The following is a 15,027-nucleotide window of genomic DNA, read 5'->3' on the forward strand; positions in this document are numbered from 1 at the left end:
TATGTTAGTTGTTTTTTTAATGAATATATCTATACACACACATTATATATATATATATATATATATATATATATATATATATATAAAACCTTCACCTGTTCATAACAGGGAAATGAAGCAACGAGGTCACCAAGCTGATGGAGAGGGAGTAAGTGGCTCTTTTTTTTTCTTATTCAGTAGCTTGTTATTCACCCAGGATGTGGAAGACCTAGATTCAGTCCCTGCCTTTACACGGGGGATTTGCACTCATGTCTGTGGGAGGATGACTTAGTCTGAGGCAGGGGGAAGGTGGTGCTTCATCACCCTAATAGATGCTGAGTTATCCCTCTGGCCAGAGAGAGGGCAACTGTGACAGGCAGGACAGATCCATGGCCCGGGCACTCTCCTAAGCCAAGGTAGAGGAAGGATTTGAACTTGTGTCACCCATTCCTCCAGCCTCCTGGGCAGCTGGGGCTCTTTCCCCTGCCAATGTAGTGCATTTTACTGCTCTTTTCTGCAGCTTCATTTTAATCAGTCTGAAAACACTGGGGCAATTTCGAGTGAAAGACAAGCTGAAAAAAGCCCCATATTTTGGCTGAACCCGATCCTGCCTTCTGGTGCGAGCACTGCCCAAACCTTTGCACCCACCGTCCGGGCGAAGGTCTGGCTCCGGCTCACACCGCGGAGCCTGTGCACAGCTCCGAGAGCTTCAGCGGAGGCACAAACGACACTTGTTGCCCTCAAAGCAGAGGAGAAGCTGTCCCATCTGTCAGCAGGTGCATGTCTACTGATAGCGAGTGAAGATCAGCCTCTCTGCAGAGCCTCTAAGCTGAGGTAGCCCCTGGCTGGAGGACGCCAGACCTGCGTCACCCCGCTGCCTGCACGCTCCGTGCTGCTGAGCAGCAGGGCCATGTGCTTTCGAAGAGCGTGGAGGTTTGCGGCACCTGCTCGACATGCTAATGCCCTCCTGGTGCAGGGGCGATATCGGTGACGTGCCCTGCAGGTGTCTGAGCCTTGTGGTGGAGGGTGGCAGCCCAGAGCGTGTTTCACGGGGTGCTGTTAGCCACATCTGTGCTCAGCTGTGAAGGCTGTATTAACCAGAGAGCTCCTGGGGAGGATGTTTTTAACCAAAACATCCAAATGCAGCGAGTAGGCATGTGAACTCTGCGCTTTTCCTGCTCCAACCCGCTCCCCACGGCTGCAGAGGGACGTGTGAGCCCGGCTTCGCCCAAGCCCGCTGGGGAAGGGAAGCCCTTTCCTCGGCTTCTAAAGCACTTCCTTCTTTAAACACATCAGAACTATATCCTCCTCTCAAATAAGGGTCTCCATTTCTTTTTTCGCTCCTGTGACATCTTTAAGGTGTTTCAGCTAATTCATGAACAGCTCTGTATTTGTCTGTACGTCCCGAATGCTGAAAAACTGCCGTATTTAGCATAAACTGCCTTGCTGTGTTGCTGCACTACAATAAAGGTCAGGTTCCAAAACTGATTCAGATAAAGTCTCATATTTAAGACATGTGGCTTAAACTGATTTTATCTACCAGTCTCAAGTGAAATAACATTTATCACAATGGGTTAGAGAAGCAGAAGTCATTTTTTTCCACTCCTAAGTGCTGTATAATTAAAACCGAGTTTGGTGAGCGGGTGATTGTAAAGCACATGGGGGTTTTTTTTGTTTGTTTGTTTTTCCTCTAGTATTACGGGTTTCCAGCTCTTTGTGGCAAAGGTTGGGTCCACGCTGGCCGTGAGAGAATCCTTAGCCTCCCACGAACCTGGTAGGATCTCCTTTTCATCCCTTCTTTGCTCCTCCCAGTTCAGTCCGGTAGAGCAGTGGTTTTCAGCGGCAGTGACAGTCTGTTGACTACTTCTAAGGGGACCACGAAGGGTAACTACAAAAAAAACCTATTGCCAGGGGTCTGACATTTGCTGACCAGGTCACCCCATCCCTTCCCAGTCCCTCTGCTTAACCTCTCAGCCTACACAGCTGGGCAGTGCTGAGCTGGCCCCGGCAAAGCAGATACCTTGTTGTCCTAGCGTGGGATGGGAAAAGTCTCCAGCATTTCTTCATCCAGCAAGGCAGCAGAGCAGCCAGAGTAGGCTGGGAAGCTTCGGTGATGTTTCTGTTGTTGCTGGAAACGTCTAGACCAGCTTAAGGTCATTTTTTTTGTTTGTCCCGTTCATGCTGAAGATATCCCAGGTTTTGGATGGCTTTTTGCTTCAGAGCTGGAGTGGTGACTGGTCGTGTCCCTGCAGCGTGGGAAGAACAACGTTGCAGTCGTTTCAGGCCAAGGTCTCCTCTAGGTATTAGCTAAGCACTTGCACCTCCAGACCCAGCCGTGCTGGTGTAGGACCCTCCAATGTGCATCTGAAAGGTTTCATTTGGGGGCAGTAAAGACCCGTGAAAATGGGTCCCCCAGCTCCTGTGGTAAGGGAGGCCTCCGCATGGAGATCATGCTGTCGTTCTCCTTCTTCTACATCCTCTGGGAATCCAGTGATCCAGGTGTAAGGCTGCATGCAGAGAGGCAGCCCACTGCCTCATCTCCTAAGCCAGCTCCTCTTGCTCCCCGGGACCAAAGCACAGCGCCCAGGAAGCACCGGGGCAGCCGTAGCATCGCAGATGCTGAACATGGTGCTCCTGGTGCCCCACGCAATCACCTCCGGAGAAATCATGCCAAAGTATGGCGGCAGGCATGCACTGTAGAGAATAGGCAATCTCTTTGAAATTATCAAAAGTTATATCTGGTGACAGATAACACAGCTGAAGCCAAAGCTTTGAGGTTTTAAAGGAGGGAAACACTTGTTTTTTGTTAGTCAGAGTATAGATGGTTGGGCTTTTTGTGGGTTGAGTTAGCACAAGGGGAGGGCTGGTATGAGAGTGTGTAGGTAGCTGAAATGAATGATCTGCAGCAATTAATCCGTAATCATTTGGTGGAACTGCCCTGCTTTAGCCGGAGCAGCTGAGCTCAGGCCTGCCCCGAGGGCGGTGGGAAATGCCTTGCTGGTCACACTGTTTCTCTGGGAGCTCACGCTCGAAGGCCATCGTGGGGAACGGGTTGGAGGGGACAAATCGTAGAGAAGAATGGAGTGGGCTGGAGACAGGGCTGGTGCCAGGAGCACCCTGCGAGCTGTGCAATGGGTCGGGAGATGCTGCTGCTGCTCGTGGGATGCGGTGGGGCCTTTTCTTTCTAGCTGTGATGTCCAGTCTTTGAGGGTGGCCTTGCTATTCATCCCTTTCCCACAGCACACGTGATGAGGAGGTGCCGTGCAGAAGTGACAGTCAGAGCAGGTGAGGGGTGGCAAACCAAGCACAGGAGAGCCAAAAAACATCAAGGGGAGGTGAAGAACGGAATGCAGTGAATTCTGGCCAAACTCGGGCTGGGGGCCGGAGCCAGAAACCTCCCCAGCAAGAGGAAGTTGCCATGGGGTATTGGGGGCTGGTGTGTGCGGTCTGCCTGGGGCAGGGCTGTACACACACACGGGGCAGGTCGGGGTACAAGAGAGGGCTCACGAACTCAGGCTGACCACAGGTCTTAGCCACTCATCACCTTCCGCGTTTGTAGCTGAGGCTGTGGGTGTGAGACCGAGCGAGAGTGGAAATATTTACTGTCCCTCCTTTCCTGAGTTTTACATCCCTTTCTTGAAGCTCTGCTAACCCTGCCACTGGGTTTTGCTTAGCCTTGCAAACCTCCCCAGTAATTTTCAACTGGGAGAAAAGAAACTTCCTTACGGAGCAGCCTGTCATATTTTATGTGACACAAGCAGCACCGTGTCCAAACAGGAATTTTCTAATTGGCTGTTAGTGTGTGTCTCCTGCTCTCGTGCCCTTGGATGTGTCCCGGTTCCTTCCATCAGAGCCGCATGCCCAACTCTGTGGGTCAGACCCCCAAGGGGAAGAAGGAGGCTGTGATGTGGCATCCCTGACACAGCATCCTGGAGGGACTCAAGGGATGGATGGTGTGCGGTGCGAGGCTGTCCCTGGGGTGTCTGGCTCATCTCTCCCTCCCCGATCATCCTTAATGGATGGCACGGTGGGTTCCTTTCCACCAACAGGCGATGAGGCAAATTGGGACATCTCTTCTCCAGCTCTCCTGGAGGTCAGGTCCACACGAGAACTGAGCCAGAAAGAGCCAACACAGTGGCAACGGGAGGGTTTGAAATAATATATTTGCTGTGAGTGTGGCTGATAGCTGGGAGCACGCTGATAGTTGGAAGCACACTGACAGCCAAATAAACGTCCAGGGTCTTTTCAAAATCACCATGCCAAGTCTGTTCGTTATTTCACCCGCTTGTATTTACTCTCTCAGTTAAGGAACTGCAGTCTTTCAACCCCTCTTCATCAGCAGGTTTCTCCTTCCAAAAGCGCCCAGCACTGCACGGCATCCCACCAGGCCTGCGCTGGGCGGCTGCTCGAGGGCAGAGGGCAAGAGCCACTGGTGTTTCTGCAGTCCGGGCGTGGAAAGCAGCAGGCTGAGCACAGGTTTCCTCTGTTCTGTCTGCGTTGCTCCCCGTGTTCCTGCCTGGAGCCGACGCAGTTCATCCAGAGTGCTGTAAATCCAGGACTGGCTTGTTTCTCCTGCGACAGCGTGAAATGCTTCACACTCCTGACGCCGCACTTTGCTTTCTGCCCCGCTGGCTGTTCTCCGAGCCTGCGCCCCACGGGCCCCCGTGTCCAGGTCTGTCTGGGAGTCAAAATGGGTGATGCTACTCAGCAGAGCTCTTCTGCCAGAAAGTGTGGGAGGAGAGAGATGTGGGCTTTCTTCATAGCCTCTGCCTTGGCAGGTGCCCAGCAAATGATTATCCAGAAGGTGTTTTATTGCTCTGGTTTTAACCATCATCTCAACCAACTTGCCAGTGATGCTTGTACAGCTTCCAGGTCTTTGAAATACTCACAGGGACTTTTCTGTTTTAATGCAGGAGCAGCATTTGCTGCCTGTCCAGCCCCCTGTTTTACATCTGCCTCTCTGGCCCATACTTGGTTCAACTGCATAATGTCCTCCTGAAGCGAACTCACAGATGAAATAGCGTCCAAACCACTGCAGGGGTCTGTCGTTCCTGTAGCTTTAATGCAAGCTTTTGTGTCCTCCTGAAGCGTGTGGCCAGGCACCACGCTATTGCTCCCAAAGGCTCAGGGCTTCAGATCTTCATGTGTTCACTTGAGAGCGACAGAGGGCTTCTGCTTGAATGCAAAGTGACTTCCCTTCTGTGCTCAACTCCCCAGTTCCTCCAGCTCTGTTTTGATGACCTGAGTCATCCTCCGGCTTGGACTGGCTGCTTGGGCACAGCTTATGCAAGGCCATGCTGATCTGTCAAGCTCAGTCTCCAAGTCTCTGGCGGAGGCCCATGCAGCATCTGGGTGCAACAAACTCTGCTGATTAAACTAAAATCAAGGCAGAGAAGCCAGACGGGGTTTCTTTATTGGATCACAACTGGCTACCAGTTTTGAGGCCTCCAAATGATAAGTTACAAATAGCCTCCTCTCCAGGTGGGGGTTTTCCCCAAACCTTGAATGTTCTGTCAAGGATCTTAAAGAAAATAGGAAATGCCTGCTACTAAAGTTTGCTGATGATGCAGCTTGGGAGGTGTCTTCGTCACGGGAGGAGAAAGCTGCATTGCTTGCTAAGCCAAACATCGCTGAACGGCACACATCTAACCCAGATACGCAGGGTCATACACGTGAAACCCAGCAAGATAGGCAGTATTTTCAGGACATCTGGAAAGCAGCGGTTGAGGCAGATCTGGCATAACAGTCAATAGCCAGCTGGACTAAATTCCCAGTGCTATAAAGTAGCTGGAAAGAACCAGTGCGATTCCAGAACACAGGAGCAGGGAAACACTGAGTTCAAAATGGCATTGCTCCCAGAGATAAATACATGGCATATGTTTGGGACACAGAACGAGTTAACAGCAGGGGAAGATAAGCCCACAGTGCCCTCTGAACTAAGCAAACATATCCACAGTGCAAGCGGTGGAGTCTGATGCTCTGAGGGCCAGAGGAACCTCTCTTCGGTCATGTTTATTGACAAGTGCCATGCCGAACTGGTTAAAATGCGATGACCTTTGAAATGTGGCTTCAGTATAAATATATCTTAATATCTGAAATAGTTTACAACAATGGAAGTGAGGACAAAGTCAGAACAGATTTGTTCCACGAGACCAGTGCTGTGATTCACAGGGTAAGTATGCGATTAGAGAAAGAGAAGTTTAAACAGGCGATTATCATTGCTCTTTACAAATACGCTGCAGATGCGGGGAATGAACTGCTGGAATTGCCCTGCAATCGCTGCTTTTAGCACTCACTAGGAAGCGAAATTGTTCCCTGGGGAAAAGGAGCCTGCCTGGCTGACACGCTGCCCGGGCACCGGCAGTGCCCAGCCGGGGTGCTGGTCCATGGCACAGGAGATGTTGGGCTTCCTCCACTGCGTCCTCGGGACAGGTGACGAAGAGTCCAGCTCCGCAGAGCAGAGCGGGTGCACAGTGGACACAAGCAGAGGTATTTTGCTAAGCTCAGGGAAACCTTTCTGTAGGAATCACGTCAGCTGGCAGAGCTGTATCTGCTCCTCGCGACTGCCGTGCCCAGGGCCTGAGCAGGGAGAAGAGGTGCAGCCGGGAGCAGAAGAAACCCTGCCTCGCCGTGGAAGAGCTCCGGGGACATGCCACCTCCAGCAAAGCCGTCACTCACCTGCGCAGGACCACGACCCTCTTGCCGACACCTCCCGGAGCATCCCTCTGAGGGCTCTCTCGCGATTCTAAGAAACGGGCACATTTTAGACCTGAAAGTGCACTTAAAATGCGGGCTTAAATTTAGGTTTTTAAAGGACAGCCTGTTCTTGTCTTGCAAAACATTTACCCAATAACCTTTCTGTTCACATGAGCCACCCACACAGAAACCAAAATGAACTACAAGGAGAAAATAGAAAAAGCATCTGACTGCTCAAAACCATACCTTTTAACAGCCCTCTTTCATTTTTAAATAATCCCTTCCTTGATTTTTGACAATGCTTCGAATATTTTAAAATGCCTAATGGCATGTTTACCTTGTGAAGTTTAAAAGTCAATACCAGAGGATGCAAAAATTGGGGTGGCTTTTAGATCCAACTGGAAGCATTAGGAAAGTGTTTCTCTCCTTTCGGAGCCATGCCATCTCGTTTTCATAGGCACCTGCTTCAGGAAGTTCCAAAAATGAGGCAGAAATCTACTTTCCAGCTCTGTTGTTAAAGGCATTTCATGGGATCTCAGCCCTGTGGACAAACAGGCTACGTTTTACACACAAGAATTGCCCCATTGGAGACACCTAAGCATGCAAAGATCATGGTACCACCAAATGGGAAGGTCTCACATGTTAGACCTCTTTACTTCCATCTCTTCCCCTAAGCTATGACAGTGGCTCCAAAACTGTTTAAAGAAAAAATTGGACTACTTCTCCCATTTACTTTCTGAATCTCAAGCCTTTAGTCAACACGAACAGTTTTCTTCACCACTGCAATAGCTAGGATTCATCTTTTTTCATGACCCCAGGACTCAAAGATCTGGGGATTAAGGAAAACCATTAATATTCCTAACACTGGATAAAGCAGTGGCTCTAGCCTGGAAGAGAGCTGCACATGACTGATCAAAGCCAGCCCATGTGAGTCAGCATGAAGAAGTGTGGCCCCGATCTGCACAGGGCAAACCCAAGCTTTTATGACGTGATTATGAGTTGTGTGCCTTTTTATGGAGAAGGCTACGCAGGTCAGAGTAAATGAGCGCTTATTGCAGGCATGGGTGCACATGTGTCTTGATAACTTCCATGTGTGGCAAATGAAAAGGATTATTGGAGGCAACTGATTATAGCCTTGTGTCTGCTCCCTCAAAGACGATGGCAAAACTCCCATGGACTTCAATGGGAGCCGAACTGAACCCTATTAGTGCAGCACATGGGCGCATAAACATAGTTATGCTGCTCCCAGATAAAGCTCTGTTTCCAAGTCTTTATGGCCCTGATGTATGCCCTTTCTGCAGACAGCAGTCTGGCTCGCAGTTCTGAGGCAAGAGGTCTTGAGGTTTGCTGGACTCTGCCTAAATATCTTCAAGGCCTTTTGGTGAGTCTTCGAAGGTGCTGGCAAACAGCACACAAAATCCCGTGGGCAATTCTGTGCTCCCCCTAGACACAAGTGTTCCTCAGGGCACTGGAGTAAATAGGAGCTATCAGGAAACAAGGACCAGCCACTGCAATCTGATAGGACTGCATTAAAACCTGGGCTGCATTTCTCTGTTACCTGTTTTTTTTGGATCAGCCAGAAGTTGTGTGAATTTTGGTTCTGAAGAACATCCACAGATATTGCCATGTTGCACTTTGGCGGATGCAGAACTAGCAGTAGTCCTTTCTGATTATTATTATTTCAGAGTGTCTGAGATAGAGTCCAGGCCCTGATGAGACCTCCTGCATCCAGGGAGTGCTCAGGTCTGGGGAAGCCCTTAACCAAATGACCAGATAAAGCCATTGGGTTGGTCTTGTACTTAAAAATGGGCTTGGAGGGACCATGACACACACACCTGCCCTTGGTATCAGCCTGGGATATCATCCAAGTCCAGATCATGCCAGAAATTCCCATGCAGATTAATTGAATTGCATCTGGGTTTGCTGGCAGAGCTCTCGGGACTGTGAGCTGAGCTTTATGCCATGGGCGACTCGTAGCAATGAGGGAAGTCTTTGTTTTTTCCCTCCTGACCATTGCTACTGGGGGAATACAGCTATTTCTGGCTCCAGCGTCAGTCCTTCTGTGCCCACAGGCCACAGCATCCCCTTTCCTTCCGATGGCCTGAACCATGGAGTGGCACCAGTTATACTGGGGCAAGGCCGTTATTGCACCCAGACTCTCCCACCCTTGGGAAAACTCCAGGAGAGCATCCATGAGGACAGCAGGGGCTTGCTGTCCTGCCCAACGTGCTGGCTGGACTTTCCCCTGAGAGGAGCTGAGGAGCAGAACTGAAAGAGGTGCTTGAAGCCAGCTCATCGCTGAGGAAAAGCAGGTGGGTGTGAGTGACGCAAGCCCAGAGAGGCAGAAGCTGCTGTGAAAGAGAAAGAATGGAGCAGGCGAGAAAGAGGACAAAGCCCAAATGTCCCAGGGCTTCCAACCACTCCCATATTCTCCAGCAGAGTCTAGTAGACATGCTGGCTGACGGCAGCTCTGAAAGCACCAAGGGGCAGAGTAATGAAACCAACACAAAAAGCGCGATGGGTGCTGTGCATGGGACGTGTGGTCCCAAGGCTCTCCCTACAATCCCTTCTCAGCAAAAGAAGGACGTGGAGGGTGGAAAATACTCCCCTGATTCGGGGCAGCTCTGCAGCACGTCTGTGGCTGAACAGCCCTGGAGAAAGGGGGGCCTGAGTGTATCTGGGATGAAGGGAAGCAAGGAACTGGGCGTGAAAGCATCCTGTCGCGAAATGAGTTGTTCTTCAAAGACTCATGGTGGTATCAGAAACGCCCATTTTTTGGTCAGACCCTGCTCAGAAAGGGCATTACACCGGAAGTCAAAAAAGACACCAGCATTAAGCCAAAGCCTTTTTAAAGCTCATCCCTGTTGAACAAAACATCGACCCGTAGGCAGAATGTTACAGATTTAAACATGGTCCTCAGGCCAAGCCTCTGCCTCAGGCCAAGCCTCTGCCTAAGCGCTGAGACCTTCTCTGATGGAAAACCTTGACCTTCTGTAGTCGCACCATGCAAGCGGGCACACTTCCGAGGCATTTCCAGTGTGAACTGTGGTTTGAGCAGCTGTCTCATCCCATTTTTTCCTTCTCCTGCTGGTTACTTAGTTCTATTTTTTCCCTTATGGTTTTTGATCTCACATGACTATCTGGAGGCACTGCTAAAGGGCACATAGGGAGATGCTCCGTGCTCTTGCTTCCGATCCCTCCAGAGCGATGCAAAGGGGATGGGAAAACAGCTGTGGAAACTGCAGTGGTTGTTGGGAGAGTGGCCAGGGAACCCCCGGGGAACAGGTAAAATAAATCAGCTCGTGGAATAGTCTTGGTCTCTCATTTATTTGATAGCAAGCCACAACCAGAGCTGCCTTCAGGCCTGGTGATATCAGCAACGGTGTGCCTGCTTGCGCCGGAGTGAGATAAAGTAATTTCATTCAGAAATATCCCAGAGAGGAACAGGGCATGGACAGATGAGCGATACGGGGCGTGTGAATAACAACAGCTTTTGTACACGAGATAGGGACACAGGGCCTGCAAATATGTGTAGCAGGGAAGGAGAAATGTGGGCAAAGCTGCATCCTAATTAAAGTGCTCTTCTAGTGCCTGTAAGGGAAATCTTTCATAACCTGATTGTAAACTCTCTGGAGCTGGAACCGCCTTCTCTTTCTCCAAACCTATTACCATGATCTATGGCCCGAGGTCTGCAGCCAACTCAGTCTAGATAAATTACAACACTCTCCTGGATCTTTCGAGACGGTCTCGTTGGTGGCAGAAAGCTGCCAGCGCCAGAAAACCAAGCAGCATTAATCAAGGCTCGCTCCAAACCAAGCAGCGCCTGGAGCACTTGCAGATAGCTCTGAGGGTAGGGTTACTCCTGAAAGCAGGGAGCCCATTTATCATCCATGCGTTTTTGCGGTGCAATCTTGTCATCTGTGAGTAGGAGGGGTTTGGGCTAATGAATACAACCGCTGTCTTGAGATCGCAAGCGCGACAGGAAAGTGGGTGTCAGGCACTAGCAGGGAGCTGCGTTAATTCTCGAAAGATCTCAGTAGGTTTGATTGAAACTCTTGGGTAGCCCAGAGGCAGAGTCTGCGGGATGCACGCCTGCATCCGGACCCATCCCAACAGCAACAAGGGCAGAAGGGACCCGAGATGGGGCTGGAAAATACTGCAGTATGTTCTGTTAAGATCTTGTGCACCCTGCCAATGCATGAGCTGGCCAGACGAGGTATAGCCAAGCTTGCTGCATCTATGATACAGGACATCTGTAGTTGCAGGTCGCATTCTGAACGTGTCGCGTGTCCAAGGCCAAGGGGACAGCCGGTGTGAGCACAGCGCACTGCTCAGCGAAGGGGTGTAGGTCTCCCGGCTAAGTCTGTGACTGTGTCTTTTAAAACCTCTTTGCACCACCTTGTTACTGCTTTGGGGGAGGGTGGTTAGGAAGAATTACCAACCATGCAAAGAAAGGTCACAACTAAATCTAGACAGCGGGTTTTGTGCAAACAGCTTAGCACCGGGCTCCATCTAACTTTGGTCCCCTTAGTGCTGCTCTTTCACACAGCTGCAACGGCCCTCTTGCCACCTCACAGCCTATTTTAGACACTGCCCCTTGCACGCTGACATGTGACGCTGGGGGTGGGAGCTGTGTACCATGACAAGGCCACCGACTGCCCTTTGCTGCGCTGCACCCAAAGCCACGTGCTGGGAGCTAATGCCCAGCAAAGCCACCTGCTTTTTTCCCTGGTTGAACTCTGAGAAGTCTTGGGGTCCCGGGCATTCCCCACCCCTATTGCACATGGGCTTTGCTCTCCAAGGGGGCCTCCAAGGATGCGTGCTTGGGCAGGGGGGCACGTTCAGGGTGTCCCCTTCATCGCCTTGGTACGATGCTCCAAGGTGCTTCTGGGGAGGGCAGGGGCTGTGCAGCAGGCAGCCCGAGGTCGCGGTCTGGTCCCCAAGAGGAGGCCGAGGATTGCAGGGGGGAGGAAGGGAGCTGCAGAACGAACCCCGTGTGCATGCGGTGCTGGACACAGCCCACACGCACGTGCAAGGCCTCCAGGGGTGAACCGGCATTGCCATTTGGAAACGAGGGCGGGAGGCCAAGATGGGGAAGAAGCAGGAGAGAAAGTGGCTCCATGTCCATGGCAGCTCCTGCCCCACTGGAGACCTGAGACAAGGGGAAGGTTTGGCCAGGTGTCTCTGGAGCCTGGTCTTCTTCCAAGGCAGCCAAAGCGGGCTCAGAAGTGTGGGAGTACCTGGTATGGTCATCCCAAATACCCACTCTTTGCAGTATCTCAGCAGCATCATGCAGAGCAGAGCTAGCTGGAAAACCAGCTCACAGGATGGGCTGCACTTCAGAAACTTTTTCCCTGGTCACGGGCTGAAGGAGAAGAGACTTTTGTCCATGTGATGTTCGTCCCTGCTCTCAGGCTGTGCTGCGTGGTGGGATGCTGCTCTTCCCCTGTGCCGTAGGGAGAAGCTGTCCTGCTGTCCAGGACGCGCGGGCTCACAGAGGGGCTCACGGTCCCCGAGGGCAGACACCTTCGGTGCTGGGCTGCGAGCCCTGGCGTCACCCTCCGTGCATCCTCCGCCGGCTGGTAACAACCCCTCCGGGGCCGGGAGCAGCACCCGCCCTGGCAGGGAGCGCAGCTGGGCTGGGGGATAGGCGCCGCGGGAAGGCGCGAGCCCCGTGCTCGGCAGATAAAGGCACGCCCTCGCGGCGGCAGCTGGGGGACAAGATGTCCCACGGCACGACGGGGTGTTTTTCAAGATCGCGTGGCTCTTTGCAAGCCTGGCCATGCAGGAGGTTGCGGGTGAGAAGAGCAAAGTGGCCAGGGCAAGTGCAGAGGCCTTGGGAGAGAGCAGGAGCAGCAAACTTTGCTTTGCTTGTCCTTGCCAGGGCCAGGAGTTCAGGAGCCATAGACATGCACCAGCCTTGTCCTCCACCTGCAACCACCTACAATGTAAGGGTTGGAAAGCCTCAGGTTGAATTAAAGTTGGGAAGAAAGGCTGCAAGAACGAGTTGTCCCATCCCAGCTGCAAGGTGGAAATGGAGAGCAAAGACTTCCCTGACAAACCCCCACTGGCCACACGGGACGTGGGAACCAGCCCAAAGCTGCCCTTCTGCCCACCAAACATCTCCCGGCACCCGCAATGGTCCACACAAAGCCTGGTGCTGCAGAAAACAAGGCTGGCATCGGCTTGGGTTATGAGTAATGGTTGTAAGCTGTCCGGAGTCAGACCGGGTGCCGAAGGGCAAGGTCCCCTCACCACTCACCTTCGCCAGGCTGATCACCATCAAAGGAGGTGTCCAGTGGTGGCTCTCCTTGAAGGTGAGACAAGTTCAGACTACTGCTGCCTGCACCTGCGTGGTGCTGCTGGGCAGATAAGCCGGCGTATAGACCCTTTGCTCATCCGTTGCCCGTGTGAGCTTCCTCGTGTGAGCTATTTTGGTGTTTATTTTCAAAACTGCCACTGCAGGCAATTCCTGCTGGGGACTATCAGGCAGCAAAACTCACCTTCTGGAAGCTGAGCCATTTTGCTAGAGGCTCCTTTGTACTTTGTTGGCTGTTTTTTTTTTTAATTTCCCCAATAAAATTCCCAAGTCTTATCCAGCTCTTAAAGTTAAGGCAAAGCAAACCGCATGAGCAAGCCACTGTCCACTACTGGAGTTAACAGAAGTGTTTAACATCTGTGTTTTTATAAGGATGTTTATTTACTTATGTAAGAGTTGGATGTAAAAGCAGACCCAGAAGTAGAGAATATGCCAGTGCTGTCCTCAGGTTTCATGCGCGAGTCAACATTTGCACAGTAGTTCACGGCGAGGTGTTGAAAAGCAAGTTGTTAGCCAGAGATAAGAGTCCCCCATTTTTAGGCCTGTTAAATACTGGGCGTCCTTCTCTGCATTCCTGTTTGTTTGCAGGCCTGTTGCTAGTCCAGTCAGGCTGGAGGAAGTGGAAAAGAAGCCGTAAGGCGCAGTGACGTGATTCTGCTCTTTAAATAAATACTCCGATTGCTTGCTGCCCGGAGAGAGGCACATCCATCCAGGTGTTCGGCTTTATTTCCATGGGAATGCGGCTTAGCACTGATCGTCTTGGGATGAGCTCTTCCTTGGCTGGATGCGCACGTGAAAGCCAGGCTGGGGTTTTGGTCTCCTCGGCTGACCCCGTCCCACTTCCTTCTCTGTGGCCGAGTCCTTGCGCCAGGGAGCCCAGCTGGGCTCCTCGGATGGGTTTGTCCAACACACGCGGTTCTGATCCGGCTGGACGTGTCCTCGCTTCTGTGGGACACCCGACCGGGGCTGAAAGGAGAGGATGGCTTGTCTTGCTTTCTACCTGCGCGACTCGGTCATTGATGGCAACGGCAGCTCTTCCGTTCAAGCAAACCTCGCCGCCGAGCATCTGTGCGTGCCCAATCCTTTCCCTGTCTGTCTTGATTTTTATCGGTGGCTCCCTAGTAGTGCCGACATCGGTGTACCGCCAGCCCTCCGCCGCCACGCTGCTGCCGTTCAGCCGCTCTCCTCCTTTCAGCTGCAGCACCAGAAGCGACTCCTGACCTCGTGGGAACCCAGAAGCGTAGGGATGAGTCACTGCTCGGTGTCCCTACGCACGGCGATGGCCGCGTCGGCAGGCAACGCAGCAGCTCTGAGCTGCTGGCGCTTGATGCTGAGCGCCAGCAACGCCCAACCGAAGCCAAAAATCGTCCTTGGTGTCGCGGGGATGTTCAGCGCTTTGAAGGACCGGAGGCTGAGGAAGAAGGGAGAGGAAAATGCAGAAGGAGCAGATTGTCCATCAACAGGGATGAGATGTGTGCGTGGGGCACAGTCAGCAAGCTCCACTGCCACGGGTCCTGTACAGAGACGGCTGTGGGACTTGTCCCTGTCGTGCCCTGGAGAGCGTCTCAAGCAGGGCAGAAGGAGAACTATACGAGCCATGGTAAACACGCGAGGAAAAACCCCTCCGGGCAGGGGTGTGCGGAGGGCAAGGGAAGTCCCGGAGATGATGTGCCTTGCGCAAAGAGCCTGCGCGGGGAACGTGGAGTGACGCGTGAACGTGCCTTTCGGCTCGTAGCGGGACCCGAGGCGCCGGCGATCCCGCGGTCTCTGCGGGGCCGCGACGGGCCGCTTTGCTGCGAGCCTCCCCCTCCGTCCCGCGCCGTGAATCAGCAGCGGCGAAACCGCAGCAGAAAAGCCATTACGGCAGCAAGAAATTAAACGGGGACTGAGCCCTCGCGGCGAGCCGGACCAGCTCCCGCCACGGGTGCTCGCGCGGGCCCCGAGCCGTGCACCCTTCCGCCGTGGGGCCGTCTCAGCCCCTTGGCCACCCGTGTTTTCTCCAGGCCTCCCCTTCCCACCGCCCTCCACCAGTG

The 15,027-nt window shown here is 52.6% G+C and overlaps 1 long non-coding RNA gene across 1 annotated transcript in view; it reads right to left on the reverse strand.

The window, feature by feature from the left end:
• Window positions 1-15,027, reverse strand: part of LOC135327971 (uncharacterized) — a 17,280-nt gene continuing 2,253 nt past the window's right edge. The window contains exons 2-3 of the long non-coding RNA XR_010388669.1: window positions 7,013-7,216; window positions 1-6,724 (exon numbers count right to left, since the gene is read on the reverse strand). This is a non-coding gene — a long non-coding RNA (uncharacterized LOC135327971). The remainder of the gene's footprint in view (window positions 6,725-7,012; window positions 7,217-15,027) is intronic.

Source organism: Dromaius novaehollandiae, chromosome 3 (assembly GCF_036370855.1).
Source record: "Dromaius novaehollandiae isolate bDroNov1 chromosome 3, bDroNov1.hap1, whole genome shotgun sequence".
NCBI classification, from domain to species: Eukaryota; Metazoa; Chordata; class Aves; order Casuariiformes; family Dromaiidae; genus Dromaius; species Dromaius novaehollandiae.